The following is a 22,924-nucleotide window of genomic DNA, read 5'->3' as shown; positions in this document are numbered from 1 at the left end:
TTGAGGTACAACTGAAGTTTAACAGATATAGCCAAAAAAAAAGATCAAATGGTACAGAATCTAAACAATCGGGCCACTGCATAGTATCAAATACATAGTTGTTGAGACGCCAATTGGCGTTTACAAATGTAAGCATTGGTACAAAATATAAGGAGTACAGAAAACATAGTAATTTTATTAAATGAACCAAAACTTACATATAGATATTGTAACCTCATTTTATATTTTATTTATTTATTCCCAGTTATGTAGGACACTTTAGACAAGTGTCCTGACCTCTAATCATTCAGTGCAACCCATTTATATCAATGATATCCCAATGTTGGGATCAAATCATATTTGGATTAGTTATTAACTTACCTCCGTGAAAGAGAAGGTCTATTGAGTTATGTTAAGGCGTGTGCAGGTGAGAGGATTATACAGAAAGGTCTCCTGTCAGCGTGATAGTAAGAAAAAAAAAAAAAAGGGGGGAGGGAGGGTAAGGGGGAGGTTAGGAAGGAAGGGAAAGCCAAGAAAAAAAAAAAAAAAAACTTATTCCCATTTATAGATCTAGTATTGTATTTGTTTATACGTTTATGGGCAATGTATTACATTCCACTTATTCCAAGTTTCTTGGTGTAATTCAAGCTTGTTTAGACTTCTGAATGCAAACTCTTCCATCTTTTTGATGTGATCAATGATTGCAGTTATTTTTGAGGATGAGGGGCATGATGTTTGTTTCCAATCTCTGGCAATAGCCAATTTAGTAGCCATAAGAATATATAGTGTAATATTTTTGTCTGCTTCGGACATTACAGGTAGTTTATGATGCAGGAGACCCACGGAAGGTATTTGGCTCAAGGGAATACCGAGCAAATTAAGGGTATTAAATGCAAAGTCCCAGGCCTCCCTAATTATAGGACAGTCCCACCATATATGGGCTTGTGTGCCTAGGTGACCACAATTCCGCCAGCACATAGGGGATGTAGTCTTGTAAAATTTATTCAGAGTGATCGGGACAAAGTGCCATCGAGTGGTTATCTTATAGTAAAGCTCCCATAACGTTGCACTGTGTAAGGTTTTCTTTGCTTTAACGATCTCACCAAGCCATATCCCAATCTCACTATCAATTTGGAGTTCTCGTTCCCAAGCCTTATATTGGTTGTGCTTTATAGGTTGTAGAGGCATGATCATGAGATTATAGTGGAAAGAAAGAGAGCCCCTTAATAATTTGCCCAAGTTCCATCTTTGCTCCCATCTAGTAGGGCTTCTTGCAGGTTGCCCCGAGAGTCCCCAGGCTTTAAGAATACTCGCAAGTCTAATAAATTCGAACCTCAAGGAAGAAGGTATGGAAAGGATAATCTTCACCTCATCAAAAGATATGAGTGCTTCCCCAGTATATAGGGATGCGATGGGCATGTTTGCAGCTTCAGACCAATCTATCAGATGGGTCTCTGGCATAGAGATCAGAATGTTACGTAATTTATAGAGGGGCGAAGGGTGAGGGGCAATAGATTCCATATTTTTTCTAGAGTCCCAATGCATCAAAGTGTTCATTATAATAGGGTGCGATATACGAATGGTTGTACGTACATGTACCGGGATCCAGGGAAGGTCGGAAAGCAGAACATTTCCAGGGAGGAAGGATTGCTCAACCTCAAACCACCTGGGTTGATCATCTCTCAGACTCCAACTCATAAGATGAGCCAGACGTGCAGCGTCATGGTAAATTAATACGCTGGGGTATGCTAGGCCTCCTCTGTGAGTAGGCTGTTGGATAGTTGCCGTAGCTATTCTAGGTCTTCCTCCTTTCCATACATATCTTGAAATTAGGCTCTGTAATTTATTTAAAATCGGTCTCGGAACCGTAAGAATTATGCATCGAAATAGATATGTAATTTTTGGGAGTATCGACATTTTGACCGCCGCAATTCGGCCAGTCCACGAAAATTCTCTGAACTCCCAACTCTCAAGGAGTCTCTTGAATTCCGGCACTCGATCAGTGAAGTTTTTCTTAATTACAACATCGGGGTCTGGTCCTAGGTAGATACCTAAGTGTTTAATAGAAACATCAGACCACAGAAAATCAAATTTTCTTTGCAAGAGTTTCAACTCTGCATTTGGAATATTGATATGGAGCACCTCAGTCTTTGAGTAGTTCAGTTTATAAAAGCTGCATTTAGAGAAAATATCTAAGCACTTAAAAACTGCTGGTAAAGATGTGGATGGTGACGTGAGAAGTAAAGTAACATCGTCAGCAAATAGCGCTATCTTGTGAAGTGAGCCTCCACAATTGATGCCTTTAATATCAGAGTCTGTTCTGATGGGCTGAGCCAAAGGTTCTATCGCCAGTGCAAATAGCATCGGAGATAGGGGACATCCCTGCCTGGTTCCATTTAGAATATTAAATGAAGCCGACTGAAAACCGACTCCAGTTATTTTTGCTGTAGGGGCTGAGTATAAGACCTTTATCGCTCGGATAAACTGAGGGGGTATATGGAAAGCTTCTAGTGTGCACCAGAGATAGTCCCACCTGACCCTGTCGAACGCCTTCTCGGCATCCAGTGACAGAGCCAGGAGGGGGATCTTCCGATTCTTAGCCTCATACATTATGCTAAATATCCTTCGAGTATTATCTGGGCCTTCTCTATTTGGGATAAATCCCACTTGGTCTGGGTGGATCAAGGTGCATATGACCTTAGCCAATCTATTGGCAAGAATTTTAGAGTAGAGTTTTATATCAGAATTGATCAGAGATATCGGTCTATAGTTCTGACAAAGGGTAGGGTCTTTACTTGGCTTTAGTATGGTGATAATGTCTGCTTCTAGAAATTCATCTAGACATAATCCGGTGTCCATAAAAGAGTTGAAGGTTCTAAGTAATACTGGTTCTAAGGTTTCGCTAAAAGTTTTGTAAAAGTGACCTGTATACCCGTCTGGGCCCGGGGCTTTGTTGCTTTTGAGCTGAGCTATTGCAATCCTCAATTCTTCCAAAGATATCGAGGACCGCAGGATTACCTCCGACTCTTCATTGAGTTTAGGCAAATGAAGCGTTCCTAGGAGAGTGCTTATTTCTGTAAGGGAATATGTCTCAAATGAGATCTCTTTAGATAAACTATATAGCTTGATATAGTAGGTTCGAAACAATTCTCCGATGTCTACCGGGGATGTTGCTATTTTGTCCTCCAACAAGATGGTGGATATAGCGCGTTGGGCTTGTCTCATTCTGAGTTTAGATGCCATCATAGTGTTAGCTTTGTTGCTGAGATAGTAGTAGGTCTGCTTAAGGCTGAAAAGGATTTTTTGTACTTTAGTAATTTCCAGTTTATTGAGCTCCTCTCTCAAGAGTTTGAGCTGTCTCGCGCCTTGTATCGAAGGATTTGACTTGATCAAAGTAGAAAGATGCCTAAACTCACACGTGAGTTCCGCAAGCGATCTACCTTGGGTTTTTTTGGAAGTTGCAGCTTTATTAATTAGGATTCCCCTCATAAAAGCTTTAAGAGAGGCCCATACAAATTGTATGTCAGTTTGTTATGTGTCATTCTTCCTGTAGTTTGTTTCTAGTTTCCAGAAGTGTGTGGGGGTTTGTTAATAGCCACGCTTCATATCTCCATTTTTTAGGAGAGATGAATAGAGAGGGGGGAGAAGGATGTAATCACGGGGTCATGGTCAGACCAAGAGATGACTTCTATTTTAGAAGAGTGAATTTCATTAAGGGTGTGGGCCTCAACAAATATATAGTCTAATCTAGAGAACATATTGTGGGCGCCAGAATAAAAAGTGAAATCATAGTCTGAGGGATGTTTAGCTCTCCAAACATCATGGAGGCCATATTGTGCGACTAGATTCCTGAATGCGTTAGACAAGGAGTTAGTTGCTCTGTCTGGAGTCGATCTTACTGTCCCCCGTCTATCTTTTGAGGGGTCCAAAACTAAGTTGAAATCCCCGCCTATTATTAGGGTACCTTGTCTAATTGTGGCAATAAGCTTAAAGATGCGTTTTAGAAAAGGTATTTGTTTGGAGTTCGGGGCATAAAGATTTACCAAGGTGTATTTTAGTTCATTAATTTTACAAATAGAAATAATAAACCTAGCCTCCGGGTCTATTTCAGTATGTATGTTTTCAACCAGAAGGGTGTCTTTGAATAAGATGGCGACTCCTCTAGATTTAGTGGAGTAGGAAGCCTCTATTTTATTTGAATAGTTTTTGAAGGAGAATGGGATGCCTGGAGATTTAATCCAATGGGTCTCCTGCAAAAAAACCACACCAGCTTTGAGTTTTTTAATATTGGCAAGTAATAGGCTTCTTTTAGTAGGGGAGTTGAGGCCTTGCACGTTATGATTAAGAACATTGAGTTCCATATTGGGAGGTGAGAGAAAAGAAAAAAGAGAAAAAAAAAAAAAAAAAAAAGGGGGGGGGGGTAGGGTAATAAGGGGGGGGGGGTAAGAGGGGAGGCAAGAGGGGTACAGGGGCAAGGAGGCGGTAAAAGTGTACCAAGACTCTGAGACCTAAGCACAAATCTTTGTTGATGTTGTATATATAGCTCTATGCAACCACTCTCAGTATGAAAAGAGAAAGAAGAAGAAAAAAAAAGCTTAAGTGAACGTTTTAATACAAAGGTTAAATTTTGTAATAATGAGGCTAGGGCTTTTATTATTATTGGTCCTGGGTGCACTGAAAGCTAAGAAGGGGAAATAGAATAATAATTATAACTTCGTGGGGGAAATGGGGGGATATTCAGCGGGTAAGCACCGCTATGAGTTAGGGAAATAAAACATTAGATATGATAATATTCAGAATCATAGATTATAACCATGAGTTAATGTGATAAAGTAATAAAGTAGAGGTCACCTCCCCCAATAGGGGGGGGGGGGCGGGGCAACCAATTCGTAACTTCTAACAGTCAATATAACTTCAGGCTCAGAATCAGCCAACCAAAAGGGAACATCTAGCAAGACTCAAGTTCTAACTATAATAAACTAAGACAAAACTTAATCAACATTTATCCATACCTCATCTGACGTATACCTGGAATACAATCGAAAACAAATTACAAACACATGCGTCTAGAAGAGATGAAGAGCATAATAAGTAGTAGAGTTAAAGTGACCAATCAGACAATATTGCATTAAAACATAAGCAGATATTATATAAATCCTATTCTCTAAATGCATTTACATAAAGTTTTTACATAGAGTAATGATTCCCTCCTCTTACTCGTATTTCATGTAACGACTAGGTAAGGATCTGTGAGGTATCCTTATTAGCTATTTGAATATGTATGTTATTCTTATTAGTTAGCTGACTTAGGAATGTTATTTCGTAGTTCATTACCTAAATTTAGGAGGCAGTGTGAGTTACGTAGTGAATTTAATATGGAGTTGGTTATATGTACAAGGGCTGAGATATTAGAATAATTAGTCAAAGGATAAAGCCTAAACAGTTAGTCAGACATAATACTAATACAGTATTGGCACCTACCCATCTAGAATAGGTTCTAGTGGCATTTACTTGGGGTTTTAGTTAATGGTAGGAACATCCTGTATATAGATATATATATATCTTTAATAGGAGCTAGCGCAGTTACTATGAGAGGGATACACTAATTACTCAGTTATTTAGGTTAAGTCATAATAAATGGGTACTTTGGAGCAGTATGGGTATGTGGATGTAAGCAATTGTATTGTAATGTGGTAACAGACTACAATAATGGGAATTTAAGTGTGAAACCAAACCATTATGTCCGATTAACTATGGTCTTGCCAGAGGGTATCTGTCCAAATATAGCCCTTATCAAATAATAGAAATGTGGTATCTGAGCATGTATGCGTCTGGTTATGGATAAGGATAATGAATCTATGTGTGCAGTTTATATTTAAATATGCCATTTAGCTAGGTGATATTTCAATTCAGCGGTTATTGATAACTATGTGGGTATACAGTTGTGACAAACCAGAAAGTAATACAGGATGGGTAACACCTGAGATAGCAAGGGTATCATGAATAGGCAACATTTAACTGTAGGTCAGAGCTTATATGACTCCAATTTTAGCATATCAATATCGACCTTACATCAAGAAGATGTTGAGTATGGGAATATTATGCCAATGGAGGGCTATACATGTATGGGGGTGGCAATATAAACAAACACACGATTACACTTCAGGAAGGGAGGGGGTAACTAGAACTCAAGTACCCATGCAGACGGATTATAATCTCCGTACCATACAATACAGAATCTTGGAGTTAGTATGTGATGTTTCCATTCTCAAAGTAGTGGATTCAGGATTTGTAGAGCCATTAGTAGGATAGTCCCTTTGAACAAAGTTGAGGTCAGGGCTAGTGGGGGGTACAGCCTGAGGGTTCTGAAGAAGATGTAGCTTGTTCAGGAGCTCCATTCCTTGTTTCAGGTTGGAAATAGTGAAAGAGAGTCCATCATGTTGAAAAAAGAGACGCACAGGGAAGCCCCATCTATATTTTATTGAGTTCTTTCGTAGGCAGTGAGTAATAGGCTGGAATGATCTTCTCTTTGAGAGCGTATGGGATGATAGGTCAGGAAAAAACTGTAGACCTTTATAGGGTTCCGGGAGATCTTTGTTTATGAAGGCAGCCTTAAGAATCTTTTCTTTGAAAGTGTAATGGTGTAGTCTCACAACAACATCTCTAGGCTGCGCCTGATTTGAGTTTCTTGGACGGACAGCTCTATGAGCCCTATCTATTTTTGATTCTGTATCTTGAGGGGTACCAATCAGTTCTTCAAACAGCTGTTCTATGAATTTGGGGAGATCAGCATTAGTATCACTTTCGGGGATACCTTTAAGGCGCACGTTGTTGCGCCTAGATCTGTCCTCCAGGTCTGCCAGTTTCACCTCAAGGTCCGAAATCATTTCTGCCAGTGACTGTGAGTATGCAAGAAGGTTTGAGTGGTCTGTTGCCAAATCTTCATGTTTATGTTCTAGAGTGTCAGTCCTGTCCCCTAGTGTGGATATTTCTCTCTTAAGATCAGCGACTGATGTTCTGATTTCCTGTTTTAGGGAAGAGTGGTGAGAGTCCATCTTAGTTGATAAGGAATTAATGAGTTCCTTGAGGGAAGTACTTTCAGTAGTATAGATAGAATCTTTCCCAGAGGGATGTGGTTCTTCCTCTCCTTGACCAGATGGGGAATCTCTAGAGTCTTCGTCTGAGAGGTCTCTCTCGAGTAGGAATTTACTATGAAAATGATCCGCCACAGTTCTCTTTGGGCCTTCAGTATGTTTGTTGTTAGTTTTTTTCCTGTTTGAGTGAGACATGTTTTATGAGTTCCTTGTGCTGTGTAAATAGTGAAGCTGTGAGGCACTCCGTTAACAGATTGTAATACTTCTGCAGCAACTCGTTGTACACTTCTCCTCGGGGAGGTTGTCCTCACAGGACGATCACGGAAAAGGTAAGGGGGGTATGACCCACTGCCCAAGCTGACAGCAGGAAACGGGAGAGGAGAGTGTATTACCAGCTAGATAGGATTTCTTTGTTTTTATTGTAGAGCATGTAAGTGCATATATTAATCAGAGAAGCATCCTTGTCTCAATTTGACAGGTTACCTTCAGGGGTATAGATGGGTATGCTTAGGCAGGGAACCTCAGCTTTGTACCTGTGAGTTGTCTGTGTATTACATCCAGTACCTTTTTCTTGGGGTTTGTGAGATATCCTTACTGTAGTGAAGAGCAAAAAGACACTGCTATATGCTAAGGAAAACAAACAATCAAAGACAGACCTGTATCTAAAACACAAACAACCTGTCTATGTACGATTGAATATTTCTGAGTATAGTCTCAGGGGTACATATATTAACCAGAATCAGCAGTAGTGCGTCTCAGATTTTGGAATCTAGATGAAGCTTTTAGTATATACGGTTTGAGATAAGTCTCTCCTTACTGCAAGTCTAGTATCAAATGTCAGTTAGTATAGCAGTTGTATCTGTTAAGTATAACAGCAATGACTTCCAAAATATACGTTTCAATCAGCTTAGGTGTTCAGTATTTTCATACTTAAAACATAGTTCCTGATTGTTTCAGGTTAAATGTAGATGTAGTGATGTTTATATTCTGCAGTTCATGCAGCCAGAAACACTTCCTTACTTGCAGCAATAGTTATGTACATAAGGGTGATTTATTCCTGGATGTGGTCAGCACAAATAATCAGCAGAATCAAAATTTACTTTCTTAGTGCAGTAAAAAGTCATAAGGAAAATATAATAAAGATATTCTTCTTCTATCTCCAGCCTAGGATTAAGGGGCTTCCAAAGTGGTTTTGAGGGAATATAGTAGAGTGATTCCCCAGCTCCGGTAAATCTCTTGTCCAGAGTATGAGAAGTATGCTTAATCTACACACTGCAGTTTTTAGTCCCAAAAATCAGTATTCCGGTATGATATATAGGTGTTTAAATAAAGTGATCAGTGCATGGGAGCTTGGATGTAATTTGTACAATAAAGCTGATTATTAAATAGTGTATCTTGTTTTCACTTTAGCTTTAATTTTCTGTTTTTCCCCCGGTAGAACCATTACAGTGTCATCCATAAGCATAAGTTCTTACCCTCCTTGATGTTCGGCTGTTGGTTTGCAGGCCGCTCCAATTTACTCCGTTTGGGATTGTCAGGTCTTGAAGAAGGTCAGGCCTCAAAATGGCGAGTTCGCGCCAAAAAGTAAGTAGCGCTAAACTCTGCCACAAGCCCACATGTGTTTCGTCCGGGGTCTAGCCAGGAGCAGGGGTGAGGTGTCCCCCAGGGATAGAGGCAGAAGCCAAAGAGTAGTTAGTGCTTAGGACTAGATGCCGCTACTTAACAGTTCTGCATGCGGTGTTAGATTGCTGCACCGGAGCGGAGCCCCGACCCTCCGGGCAGCAGTGATGTGTGATCAGAAGGTCAGTAGGCGATCTGACCGGAGTCCGGTCTCAGGTGCTAGGCAGCCAGTTGTGTTGGTAGGCAGATGTCGTGTAGCAATTCCCCTCAGACAGGCCGGTGTCATTTGATAGCGCACACAGCGCATAAATTTCTGATCGTTCCGTTCCACAAATCACTCAAATACCTCTAGTATGTATTCTAGGAGTAATGACTAACAAAAAGAGTCACTATATAGGTTTTAGAAATTACTTATGTATATTTAAAATATAATAGCAAGAGAGAGCTCCTCTAATGCACGTCCCTTCAGCTTGACGGTTAGCTCCGCCCCCCGGCTAACAACCCTTTTTACGTAATATCCAAAAATCCTTTTTTTAGTGGGTGCCTAAAAAATCAAAACAACATACCTTCCAAATGTCACGTTCCAAGGTTAAATGGTTTGAGCTTGGCGTTGATGAGTCAGTCAGTCACGACTTCTTTTAGATGTAAATAATTTTTTATTGTCAATTTTTCATGTACAATAACAGCGAGAGTAAACACACAGTTGACTCACAGGGCAAAAGAAAACAAAAGTTCTCAAAAATTGCAGTACACTGTATGCTTAGATTGGTTAACAGAATAGAGGCATAAAGGGGAGAATCAAAATCAAATAAGTGGGTGAATATTGACCTATAATACCATAATATATAGGTAAAGGAAGGAAAGTAAAGGGGGATAGAGTGGGGGGAGGATAGGGTGAGAAAACCTCTTTGCACATGGCTCATTTTTTTTCTGTGGGCACCTGTCATATTAAGGCTATTCTTCAGTACAGTCATCAGCACTAGTTGCAGAAAGATCATCGACACCAAACACAATAGGAACATTTCTAAACATTGACCTGCTCTTTGTTCCAAAATAAAAATGACATTGAGTATAAAGTCTTTTTTGCCCGTAAAACAGAAGTGTCTATTTTCTAAGGACAAGACATGGCTTAATTTGGCCTCCCATTGCTGAAATTTAGGGGGATGCTGTAATTTCCAGAGTCTAGGTATGAGGCGTTGAGCACATGTGAGCATTAATTGTAGTCGTTTTTTGTGGTATGTACACCTCACATTAGGAATGTGGATAAGTAAGATCATAGGGGCTGAAAGGACAATTTGTCTGCTCAACGTGAGATTGATGCAGTGCGTTAGACCACCATATATGAGAGAGTGTACCAATCTCACCCCAACGTCTCCAACAGCTAGAATTAGCTCCTGGAAATATTTCATGCAGTCTCTGACGGAAGAGGAGTGAGTCAGGCGAAGGCCTCGTTTTCAGGTATCACTTGAGAACTGGGTCTGGAGCTCCAGTTCCCACTTGGAAGTGTATGAAGGTGTTTTATGAGGAAGTGAACCCCTGAGAATCTTATATGAGACAGAAAGCTGTGCTTTGTTAATGTCAAGGTTAAGGCATATTTTTTTCAAAAGGGTTAAGTGGGGGAAGGCAGTTGTTTTTGTGTGGACAGTCAAGTATCGCTTGTCATATTTGGAAGTAGGAGAACCAACTATGAAACGAAGAGCCTAATGTGTCCCTCAAAGTTATTCTATCTTTCACCTGGGATGATTCTGTTAGGAGGAATATAGGTATATTTTTATGTAGCTCATCTTCAATTCCACATTTAAACTGGCACTGATTAAAAAACAGAGTATTATTTAATAATGGAGTCAGAGGTGAGATTGGGGAAGAAAGTGTGTTAGGTCGTTGAATGAGCGTATCCCAGATAACAAGTGTTGTTCTAATGCAGTCATTGTACATCTCTAAGAGGGGTCTATGGGGCTTAGGGATCCAGCAAAGATCCCTCATAGAGCGTTGCTTTATTAGGGTAGCTTCAATTTGGATCCATAGTTTGGATGGAGAATTGTGGTTCCACGCTATTATTCGTGCAAGATGTGCTGCCTTATAGTACAGTGTTACGTTGGGTACATTTAGTCCTCCATCCTTCTTACTTAAATATAGGGTATTACGGGACACTCTTGGTTTTTTATAAGCTCAGATGAAAGATTCCAGCATTCATTGTTGGGTGAATAGGTAATGATTCGGCAATGAGATAGGGAGTGCTTTGAATAGATATAAATATTTAGGGATGACCATCATTTTTATAGTGTTAATTCGACCTATACAAGATAGGTAGCCCTGTTTATGCCAAGAGTCTAGCAGAGAGAAAGCACTAGTTTGGAGCTTCAAGTAGTTCTCATGATATAAGTCTCAAGGATTTTTTGGAATGGTCAGCCCCAAATACTTGAGAGAATTTGAGATAGTGAAGGGAGTATTATGCAAGAGAAAGTCCATATCTTTGGGATTTACATGAATAGGGATAATACCCAATTTCTCCATATTTATAGAATAATTGGAGAATTGTCTATATGTCTCTAGCACTCGTACTAGGGCCAGTATGGAGGTTGATGCTGATTGTAATGTAAAGATAATGTCATCTGCAAAGAAAAGACATTTTTGTGAAATATTACCAAATGAGATGCCAGCAATATCCAAGTTGTTTCTAATCTGAATCACCAGTATCTCTATTGTAATGGCGAACAGCAAGGGAGACAATGGGCATCCCTGGCGAGTACCGTTCGATATTGGGAAAGATTGGGAGACCGTGTTGTTGACTTTGACCGTAGCGCAGGGATTGTTATATAAGACCTGTATTCTAGTTATGAATTTGTCTGAGAGACCAAATTTTGACAGGGTCGACCACATGAATTGCCAATCAACCCTGTCAAAGGCCTTCTCAGCATCAGTAGAAAGAAGAATGAGGGGGCTTTTGTTGTCATATGAGGTTTGTAGTGTATATGGAGCACTCTAGTAGTATTAACTTTGGCCTCATGGCCTCTAATGAATCCAACCTGCTCCGGATGGATAATTTTTGGTAGGATAAGATTGAGGCAATTTGCTAATATCTTGGCGTAGATCTTAATGTAAATGTTTATCAGTGATATTGGCCTATAATTACTAACTATATCCTTTGGTCTATCAGGTTTGGGAATTACTGTGATCATAGCTTCTAAGAGAGGCTGGGAAAATGAGAGGCCCTGGTCTATGGACTGAAATAATTCATACAAATGGGGGCTGATGTTACCTACAAGTAATTGATAGAATTTAGCGGTAAGGCCATCCGGACCAGGGGACTTGCCCGCAGGCAGGGATTTGATTATGTTTATTATCTCTTGTTGTATTATTGGAGAGTCTAAAGTGCTTAAGTCATCGCCCTGAACCATAGGGACATCAATGGAATCAAGATACAACTTAATTTGAACACGTCTCTCCTGTTCATTTGTATTTTGAAGGTTATATAATGAAGAGTAGTATGAGACGAAACTGTTAGCTATGTCTTCATTTTTAGTGTTTACTATCCCGGTATGATGTTTAATGGATTGGGTATAAGAATTTAGCCTTTGTTTCTTTAGAGATCTAGCTAGCATGCATCCTGCTTTATTAGTTTCAGCAAAGAATTTAGCTTTAGAGTTCAGAGCTCGCATGTGCGCATTTTCAGTCAGAAACTTATTGAGGTTGTCTCTAGCCTCCGGTAACTCAGCTAATTTTTGTGGGGATTGCGGATCTTGTTTATGAGAGCGTTCTATGACAGAGTACTGGTCAAGGAATTAAACAGGGCAGATCTTTGCTTGTTGAGTTTAGCTGTAAGTTGTAAAATAATTCCCCTAATATAGCACTTGTAAGCTTCCCAGTTATTTATAACAGTAGTATCAGAGGATATATTGAATTTAAAATATTCATCAGTATATTTAAGAAGCTGGTCGAGGATGTCATTGTCCATGAGAATGTGTTAGTTTCCACATTCTCTCTCTCTGAGTCTCCAATTCAGTCTATGTTTGGGTTTAGCTGACCATTTAAAGGTGGACTTTACTAGGCTATGATCTGACCAGGATGTATGTGAACATATATTCGAGCCTCGAATAAGAGTGCTGCGGGTGGGAGAAAAACGTGTAGTCTTTAGTGGATGTATGAACAGTTCTCCATGTGTCAAACAGAGTGAGTGACTTTAGTAATGCATTGTTACTCCTGATCTGTGTGTTTCTGAGATAAGATTTACCCGTCGATGTATCAAGGGCCGGGTCCAGCGGGAAATTGAAATCTCCGCCCACTATGATCGGGCCCTTAGCTACATCAAGGAGCTTGTTAGTGACTTTACGGAAGAAAAAGGGAGTGGGTTTTACTGGGGCATAGATGTTTGCTAATGTGATGGGTTTCCCATAGTATAGACCCACTAGTATCAAGATCCTACCTTCTGTATCACAGAATTTTTGTAACAGCTCGAATGGTGCATTGCGTTTAAATAACGTACAGATGCCATTATGTCTGGTGGGGCCCAAGCTTAAGTAATACTGGTTGTAGTGCCTAGAGGGAAGTTTTGGCTCGTGGTTTCTCTTAAAGTAGATTTCCTGGATCATTACAATGTTAAAATTATTTTTTATAAAAGTCATATAGAGCAATGGACCATTTTTCGTCAAACAAGAAACCCTTAACATTTTGAGTGGCGATAAGCATTAAACCTTCATGTACAAAGTTTGCCATTATGCAAGTCACAAGTAAAAGTATAGCAGAGGTGTAAACAATTATTAGGGTGCAAAGAGGATATTAATAAACTATAAAGAGTAAAAATAGGGCGTAGGGGATTCAAGTGTTCAAAAGATAAAGAGCCGGGATATTACCAGTGTTCGTTAAGTGAGTAGATCCTGATTAGACTCTAATTACAGTGTGAATAGAGTAGGAGGCTATTGGGCAAGCTGGGTGTATAATTGCTAAGAAGTTAAATAAGGGAAACAAAAAAAAGGAGAAAAGAGTAAACATAGATGTAAGGACCGATGCTGATCCGAATAGAACATACCGTATACATAAACATCTAATAAACATGACATTATAACAATAACATCTCCAAAACAGGTCTGAGTCATGTAACAGTACTTCAAACATTCAATACACATAAGAAAAACATCCTAGTAAATCTAAGGGGGCAGCCAGTTGATAAGTAAGTAAATAAAGCCCATGTGAGGGAACACGCCAGGTTATAGGGAAAACAGGTCCGAGACTTTCTAGCTGTTCCAGAGACGCCTTCCCCATGGGTGAAATAGGTTTATATCGGCCTGTCACAACATGAAAACATGTCAAAGGAGATAAAAAATGTAATTGTTGCACTTAAAGGAACATGGCAAAAAGAAGTCATTAAGTATAACAGTATGGTACCAGGTTCATAACAAATATAAGGTCCACTGAGAAATGTATTGTTCGGTACTATAGAATTTAACAAGCATCAAATATGGAACAAAAATCATCAGCGGGCTAAATATGAGCTCTATAGTACCATAGTAAAGAAAATATGGCAATATGAAGCTGGCAGTTGATATTAAGGCACTGGGCCCATATCTAGTGTAATGTCCATGTGGATAATTAGCATCTAGATAAATGCAACTAAACAAACATCAAATACAGAACAAAGTTCAACAATGGGTTAAACATAGTCTCTGTTGTATTTAGAAAAAAAACATTAGGATAAATTATTAAGCAAAAGGTTCATTATCGTTATTGGCAAAGTTGGTTTGTCTTCTTTTATTTTGTTTTATCGTGGATTCCAGCCATGGACGCCTTTGAGGTTTAGGGGCGTCATGTTTAGCCGAAGATGATGTCTGCGAGGAAGGCTCTTGCAATTCTGGTGGTGAAATGCTCAATATCTGATGGAGAGAGGCATTCAATTTTCTTTCAATTTATAACAGCTATCACAGAGGATGGAAATCCCCATCTATACGGAATCTTCAGTGTACGGAGATGGGATGTTAAAGTAGAGAAATCTCTGCGTTTTTGGAGAGTCTGTGCCGAGAGGTCTTGAAACACTTGGATGCGCTGGCCTTGGAACATGGTAGATTGCTGCTTTCTGGAATAATTGTATATCACTTCCCTATGCTGAAAATTTTGGAAATGGACAATTACGTCCCGAGGTGGTGATTCCTCAGCAGGCTTAGGGCGTAGAGATCTGTGAGCTCTGTCGAGGACTATATCAGGCAAATCGCCAGAGTTACTTTTCGCTAGTTCTGTAAAAAAAAGTTTGCAAATAATCCTGAATCTCATTCCTAAGAACTGTTTCAGGAATCCCTCTAAACCTTAAATTACTCCTTCTAGAGCGATTCTCCAGGTCGTCTAGTTTATCCTCCAGATCGGCCATGCGCTGCTGGTGTTGGAAGGTTTTAAAGGAAAGGCCTGCTAATTTCTGGGACATCACATATTCATGCTCCTCCAGAGAGTCCACTCTATGGCATAGGTCAGAAATTTCCTTTTTTAAATCTGCGCACTCATCCTTAATACATGACTTGACTTGTTCAATGAGAGCTTCCATTGCTCCATAGGTAATAGGATCATCTTTTCCCATTCCGGGGGCCCCAACCTGGGGACCTGCCATGGCGTCCACCGCCTCACAAGAGCTATCATTCTGGGAGGCCTGCATTAGATCAGATTCTTTATTAGTCTTGCTTTTGTCAGTATGTTTGAAGAAGGACTTCATTGCCCCTGGCCCACCGGCGTTTTCTGTGATTTATCACTCCTTGTTACCTTTGTGACATGGTGGGGGAACAGGGGGCAGTGCAATGGATGAATGCTGCAGCAATTTCTCTTTGGAACTGCAGAAATACACAACTCCCCAGGGTATATTCTCTCACAGAGCGATCACGATAAAAGGGAAGAGGTTATGACCCACTGCTACAGAGAACAGTAGAGATGACCAGTAATAAAAAATGAAGAATTAGAGAGATGGGCTGTCTGGAAAAGCTATGAGCTTTCTGCTCCTGTGGATTGTGAACTGCGGTTATGAAGCAGAAAATTATAGATAGTTCCTCATATAGATTCAGCTCTGACTAAGGAGCATTATTAAAGATGCCAAATAGGCTCATAAAATAGAAAATTAAAGTTCCTTTGATAAGGCTATTGAGTTATATAACAAGTGTGTTCATAGGGGCCCCTTCATAACAGTAGTGGACCAATTGCGCTGCTTTTATTGGGTCTCTGTATTAGATTACATGGGCCATCCGGTGCAGATTTAAAAAATGGCCTGGGATAGGGCAAGTAACTGCCGGTGTATGGCTGCAAGTCTCCGTAGTTATTAGGACATTGGTGTTTATTAAAGTGATGTCGGTCTCCTTTGATATCCTGTTAGGGCAATAGTTTAGGACTGCTCTTTACGGAGGTTTATATGGGCTGACGATGAGGCATCCCCAAACATCTGCAGCATGGTGTGGTGCAGTTGAGAGGTAGCGTGAGCTTCCAGGATGCAGCCACAAGGCTGCTAACAGAGTCAGAATTGGCCACAGCAAAGTAGTGCAAAATGCTCACCGTGTACTCCGGTGGGCTGTCGTCGATCTTACACCAACATAGCACAGAGCTTGCCACAGTTGGAAGCTTTTATGTCCATCTCGCTTAGCTTCAGTGAAGTGCGGCCATCTTTGTCAGCCGCTCGCTCTGCCTCCAGGACTTCTTATATATATATACTGTGTATGTATATATATATATATATATATATATATATATATATATATATATATAGATAGATAGATAGATAGATAGATAGATAGATAGATAGATAGATAGATAGATATAGATATAGATATGTGTATATATGTAATTAGGTTTGGACTAAGTGCCATCTAACCGTTTAGTGGCACAATGAAGTGTATTTTTAACAAATGTCATGAAACCATTTCTGGGCCTCCACTATAAGGTCAAGGTCTCTCTCCCATGCATTGCATTGTCCTGGTTTTATTGGTTTAGGACACTAAAGAAAGAGTGTGTGTAAAGGTATTTCCCCAAATCCTCTGCTTTTTCCACAGAAAAAGATTTCTAATGACTTCTTTAGGGAAAACCCCATGATCGAAAAAAAGTCGAAAATTATTTAAAATGATTAAACATACTGTAAAAAATAGATATATTCTTTGGATTATTTAGAATATTTTACAGTATGTATATCTTCAAATAATGTTTATTAATATGTTTTAATAGTTTATAGTTTGTATTTCAATAAAGCACAATGAAGATAGCAATTCTTCATGTGCCCTTACCCGACCGCGTTAGTCCTAAATTAACACTGATGCGCGTTACGCATATTTTACATTCCTCTGTTCTTCACATACAGCTAGATTACGAGTTGAGTGTATGAGTCAAATAGCAGCATTATGGCCCATAACGCATCATTTTCCCTAACGCAGCCATTACAAGTCTTGTCGGTATAGGTGTACCGCAAGCCTTTTAGCCTGTAAAGCAACATCAGTACCGCATTCTTACAAATTACATTTTTTCATAGGATTCCCATAGTGCTGGTATTATGAGTTTTGCGTTCTGGCTAAAAAACCTGTGTTACAGCCTAAAACGGCAAGATCCATAACGCCATCTAAAAGCAGCAGTTATGAGTTTTACGCAATACATCTGTAACATAAAACTCATAACTAAACTACTACACTCATTAAAATAAAAGTAAACTAACTAACAATTAAATAAAACTAAACTACACATTAAAAAAATCCTAACACTACTCTACTACTACACTACTACAAAAAATAAAAACTAAATTACGAAAAATAACAAACTAAATGATCAAAAATAAAAAATAATTACACCTAATCTAATAGCCCTATCAAAATAAAAAAGCCCACACAAAATAAAAAAAACCTAACCTTCAATAAACTACCAATGGGTCTTAAAAGGGCCTTTTGTGGGGCATTGCCCAAAAGATATTTGCTCTTTTACCTGTAAAAAAAAATACAACCATCCCCCCAAAATATAAAAAACCTAAATATAAAAAAACTAAGCTACCCATTGCCCTGAAAAAAGGCAGTTGGATGGGCATTGCCTTTAAAAGGGCATTTAGCTCTTTTACAAGCCCAAACCCTAATCTAAAATAAAAACGCACAAAAAAAACCCTTTAAAAAACCCTAACACTAACCCCCGGCAATCAACCTACAATTTTTGAAGTCACGCTTGAACAATCTTCATCCCGGTGGAGAAGTCCTCATCCAGGCGGCGAAAAGTTTTCATCCATGCGGCCTCTTTAATCTTCATCCAGGCGGCATCTTCTATCTTGATCTATTAGATGATGAAACAGACAATAGAGTGATAGCTGCTTAAATCCTATAACAGCCAATAGGATTTAAGCAGAGTTCATTCTATTGGCTGATTCATCATCCAATAGAATTAGAGCTGCTTAAATCCTATTGGCTGATTTGAACAGCCAATAGGATTTAAGCAGCTTTCATTCTATTGGCTGATTAATCATCCAATATAATTAGAGCTGCTTAAATCCTATTGGCTGATTTGAACAGCCAATAGGATTTAAGCAGCTCGCATTGCATTGGTTGATTCATCATCCAATAGAATTAGAGCTGCTTAAATCCTATTGTCTGATTAGGATTAGTGTTAGTTTTTTTTAAGGGTTTTTGGGTGGGTTTTTATTTTAGATTAGGGTTTGGGCTTGTAAAAGAGCTAAATGCCCTTTTAAGGGCAATGCCCATCCAAATGCCCTTTTCAGGGCAATGGGTAATTTAGGTTTTTTAGATAGTTTTTTTTTTTATTTTGTGGGTTTGGGGGGGGTGGGGGTTTGTAATGTTAGTGGGTATATGTTTTGTTTTTTTCACATCTTTAGGGCAATGCCCTACAAAAGGCCCTTTTAAGGGCCATTGGTAGTTTATTCTAGATTAGGTTTTTTATTTTGGGGTGGGTTTTGTTTTAATGGGTATTAGAATAGGATTTATTTTTTTATTTTTTGATAATTTGTTTGTTATTTTGTTTAATGTATTTTTTTAGGGGGGTGGTTGTTTTTTTGTGGCAAAAAAAAGCTGTTTAACTTAGGGCAATGCCCTACAAAAGGCCCTTTTAATGGCCCCCCAAAAGGCCCCTTTAAAGGGACACTAAACCCCAAAAAATTATTTCATGATCCAGGTGGAGAATACAATTTTAAATAATATTCCAATTTACTTCTATTATCTAATTTGCTTTATTTTTTAGATATCCTTTGTTGAAGAAATAGCAATGCACATGGGTGAGCCAATCACATGAGGCATCTATGTTTAGCCACCAATCAGCAGCTACTGAACCTATCTAGATATGCTTTTCAGCAAAGAATATCAAGAGCATGAAGTAAATAAGATAATAGATGTAAATTAGAAAGTTGTTTAAAATTGCATGCTCTTTCTAAATCATGAAAGAAATAAAAAAATGTGGGTTTCATGTCCCTTTAATGGCCCTTGGTAGTTTGGGGGGTTGTATTTTTTTTGTAGCCAAAGAGCTGTTTAACTTAGGGCAATGCCCTACAAAAGGCCCTTTTAAGGGTCCCTAAAAGGCCCTTTTAAGGGCCTTTGGTAGTTTTTTCTAGATTAGGCTTTTTATTTTGGGGTAGTTTTTTTTAAAGGGTATTAGAATAGGAATAATTTTAATTTTTTTGGATAATTTAGTTGTTGTTTTTTGTAATGGTAGTTTTTTTATTTTTGTAATGGTAGGTTTTTTTATTTTTTGAAATGGTAGGTTTTTATTTTTTGTAATTTTAGGTTTTAATGTAACGGCAGCTAAGGTTTTATTTCACTGGTAAGTTTGTATTTATTTTAACTAGGTAGTTATTAAATAGTTAATAACTATTAACTAACTAGTCTACCTAGTTAAAATAAATACAAACTTATATGTGAAATAAAAATAAAACCTAAGATAGCTACAATTTAACTATTAGTTATATTGTAGCTAGCTTAGGTTTTATTTCACAGGTAAGTTTGAATTTAGTTTTTAATTGTAAATTTAATTTAGATCTATTTTAATTCTTAAAGTTAGGGGGTGTTAGGGTTAGGTTTAGGGTTAGGTTTAGGGTTTGGGTTAGGTTTAGGGGTAGGTGTAGGGGTTAATAGTTTAATTTAGGTTGTTACGATGTGGGGGGCTGTTGGTTTAGTGGTTAATAGGTTTATTTAGTGGTAGTTATGTGGGAGGCCAGAGGTTTAGGGGTTAATAACTTTATTTAGTTGCGGCGATGTTGAGGAGCAGCCTAATGGAGGTTAATAACTTTAATATATTGGCGTCGATGTTGGGGTGCGGCGGAATAGAGGTCAATATCTTTAGTATAGTGGCTGAGATATTGGGAGCGACAAATTAGGGGTTAATACCTTTATTTAGGTGGCGGCGATATCGGGAGCGGCAGATTAGGGGTTAATAACTGTAGGCAGGCGTTGGCAATGTCGGGGGCAGCAGACTAGGGGTGTTTACACGTAGGGTTTATGTTAGGGTGTTAAGTTTAAACGTTATTTTCTTTTTCCCCATAGACATCAATTTTTTTTCCGCAATCGCGGGTGTTAGACTTTTTTCTGAGCCACTCTCCCTATTGATGTCAATGGGGAAAGCGTGCACGAGCACATCAAAACAGCGCTTGTTTTTGGTGTGGTATGAAGCTTAAAAGCACCATATCGCCTTCACAAGCCGGGTTTTGAAAAACTTGTAATGGCAGCGATATAGGGGATTAAATAACGCCACTTTTGTTGTGTTCGTTTATTTCCCTATAGCGCTCAAAACTCGTAATCTAGGTAATAGAAAATAATGTACTGTTAAATATATATTATTAAATATATATGATACTGTTAATGTAAAATACATATATATCTATATATCTATAACAATAGATACACATGTATAGGTACTTTATATATACAGGTATATATATATACGTATGTATATACAGTATATATATCTATATATATATATATACAGTATATATATATATACATATATATATATATACATATATATATATATATATATACATATGTATTTACAATAAAAAGTACATTGTTCTGTATGTGAAGAACATTGGAATGTGACATTTTCATAACTCTGTAATCGAACCCACAATCACTGATGCTCCAGATACTCAACTAGTCTAATGAAGGCCAGTTTTATTGCTTCTTTAATCAGCCCAACAGTTTTCAGGTGTGCTCTCATAATTGTAAAAGGATTTTACCCTAGTGTAAAACTGAAAAATATTGTTCAATAACTGAAAAGGACAATTCCCACTAAAAAAGTTGATTTATTCAGCATAGGAACATCTATTTTTCAGTATAATAGGCTAGATTACAATTGGTGTGCTATTTAGTGCTTTCGCTCACAAGCAAAAAACGCCAGAAGTAAACTTTTAATGGCGGGTTAGCAAGTGTGTTTCAAGTTGAAAGTAAATGGTTAGCTCGCAAGTGAAACCACTTTGGATACACTCGAGCACTAACCCGGCACTGTGTTAGACCATCTTTGAAACGTCCGTTAGCAGACTGGTTTGTATCTGTTCAGGTGCAATACAGCTGCAATCAGTGTGCAGCACACAGTCACTACAGAAGCCTCTGAATAACTGAGCAATGCATTGCCAAAAGTCTTTGTCAAGCACAGTAATAGAAACAATAGAGAGCCCTTTTATCCCCACAGAATTAAAGGGACCTATAATCTTAAAGGGACATACGTCTTCAAAAACATTTTTATGAAGTGTGCTTTAACATTCATTTATGAAGAACTTTTGAGAAAAAATTAATACATAAGACACATCTATATATGTGGAATTTGATAAATATATGATTTTTGGAGCTTAATCAATCTAAAAAAGAATTCATCTTAAAAAATTAATATTAAGAAATTCCTTTTTTTTTAAATTCATCTTAACAATTTATCTTAAAATTTGTCTCGCATTTACTGAAGACTCTGGGCGCGATCCGATAAACGGCGCAGTTTGCGGAGCAAGCAAGGGAACCCGCGTCGCCCGCAGTTTCAGCTCGCAACTCGAGCTATCCAATATCCATCGCCGTCAGATGCTAAACTGGCGTAAGTAGGAAAAACCGTCGAGCAGCCAAAATGTGCGCAAATACACATTTTAGTCGTCGCAAGTACTTGCGCCAGTATTTTGTTCACGTAAGCTCTCAATAAAGTGTAGTTTTATGCAAATTAGCCTACGACTCGTAAAAACTTACGCCAGTTCTAAGAGATGCGCCAAGTAATGACGATATTCAAAAATCATACTTAAACCCCTGCGCAGCCGCCATTTTCTTTAGTGTGTTTGGTTGGTTCTTGGAGCTACAGCACACTACAGTGAAGAGGAGAAAGTGGTTAGAGTAGAGAGAGAGGCGCATTGCATTGATTTAGTTAGGTCGGATTTGGTGGATTTGTCACTTTTTTACATATTGCACACATTTTGCATACACACATATACAAAATACACAACACTTTTATTTTATAACACCTTACACATTTTATTTATCTTTTACAGTGTGAAAGGCTGAGTGTTTGGTTGTGATTGTGTGTGATTGAAGTGGGAGTGAGTGTGAGTGTGTGAGTGTGTGTAGTGTGAGGATGTCAGGGAGAGCTAGGGCTGGGGGGAGGAGGGAAGGGGAGTTGCAGGGAGAGGATTATGGACAGGAGGAGCAGCAGGGTCCCCGTCAGGGAGTGAGCGGAGTGGGGAGAGGGAGAGCCAGAAGGGAGGATGGGAGTGGGGTTGCCCCAAGGCCAGACACACTCAGAAGAGGGATAGAGGGTGCACATGGGGATAGAAGGGGGGAGGAGGGAGAGGATAGGGAGGAACCCACACCAGGGACATCCCAGGGAGGGAGCCAGGCGGCCCAGGACGAGGAGCGTATGAGGTGCCCTAACTTCACATTTGCAGAAAACCTCGCTCTAGTCCAGGCTGTCCTGGAGAACCATACCACCCTCTTTGGCCAAGAAAAGGGCAAAGGAGTTGCCCGTAGGCGTAAAGATGCCTGGCAGAAGGTGGAGGATGCTGTTAATGGTGTGTCCCAGCAGAGGAGGAATGTGGATGGCCTAAAGAAGAGGTGGAATGACTGTAAGAGGAGAGTTAAGGAGAAGATGGGCCAAGAAGCAATGTCCCAGAGGGCAACAGGAGGTGGGCCTCACCATGAGGCGGAATACAATGAGTGGCAGGAGCTGATTCGTAGGTCCCTGAGCGTCACAGCAGTCCGTGGACTTCCAGGGGCTCGTGACTCAGGGACTGCAACATCAGCACAGCATGCTGGTGAGTAACATTCCACACACCAGTA

Source organism: Bombina bombina, chromosome 2 (assembly GCF_027579735.1).
Source record: "Bombina bombina isolate aBomBom1 chromosome 2, aBomBom1.pri, whole genome shotgun sequence".
In the NCBI taxonomy this organism is placed as follows: Eukaryota; Metazoa; Chordata; class Amphibia; order Anura; family Bombinatoridae; genus Bombina; species Bombina bombina.
This window is presented reverse-complemented; position numbering follows the sequence as displayed.